The sequence below is a fragment of the Urocitellus parryii genome, chromosome 4 (genome assembly GCF_045843805.1).
Source record: "Urocitellus parryii isolate mUroPar1 chromosome 4, mUroPar1.hap1, whole genome shotgun sequence".
NCBI classification, from domain to species: Eukaryota; Metazoa; Chordata; class Mammalia; order Rodentia; family Sciuridae; genus Urocitellus; species Urocitellus parryii.
This window is the reverse complement of record NC_135534.1, coordinates 200,837,924-200,838,892: the sequence shown is the minus strand read 5'-3', so window position 1 is coordinate 200,838,892 and position 969 is coordinate 200,837,924.

Here is a 969-nt window from a genome sequence, read left to right as displayed (position 1 = left end):
TCTACTATGGGTGTCTCATACTTCCAGAATGGGAGGTGGGATATCTTCTGCTCACATGTCACCTCTGGGAAGTCTCCTGTAACTCCTGGAAGGCCCAGTCAACCCTTCACACTGCTTCAGGTGGACAGAGCTCTGCATTTACCACTTCTTCTGCTTGAAATGCCCTGTCTCTTTAGCATTTGCAAATTCCCATCCTTCCTTCTTCCTTCTCCTCTCCCTTTCTTTATTTAACAAATATACACTAAGCACCTCCATCTGCCAGCACTGTGTTTGGCATTTCAAGATCAACTTAAACACTATGCATTTTGAAGATCTTTCCTGATCCTCCCACTTAGGGGGAAAAAAACAAAACACCTCCCTGCTTTGGTTCCCAGCACCTTGAACAACCGTCTGCTTGTTGCTTTGGCTTTTAAGTATGTACATCTACAATGATTTTGGCCACTAGGCTATGAGCCTTGTGAGGTGGGAGTTGTGTCTCATTCATCTCTGTATCCCCAGTCCCTGCAGAAAAGGAGTGCTAACTGGCCAACTGAGTGACTAAGTGGTTCAACAATAACTTGCTCACAAATTGGACAACACGAGGTGGGGAAATCCATACCCTTTCCCAAGCTTACAGCCCTGCCTCAGCTGGCCCTTGTCACCCTCTCCAGGTCTGATCCTTTAGCTCACCAAGCATACCAAATTCATTCTTGCATCAGGACCTGTGCAGCTGTCCTGCCTCCTCCTGGACCATTCTAGTGCCAGTTCATTGCTGGGCTGGCTCCCTCTTCTCATTCTAACCTCAGTTCAGATGCTACCTTCTCAGGATGGCCAGCTCCATCTAAAGGAACTCCCATGGCCCTCTCTATCCCATTATCTATTTTATTCTGCTCAAAGTATTTTCCAGAGATGCTACTTAACTTAATTATTTGCTTATATTCCTGTAATCTGCCAATTCCTTCTAAAATATAAAGTTCAGGATCTCTTTAG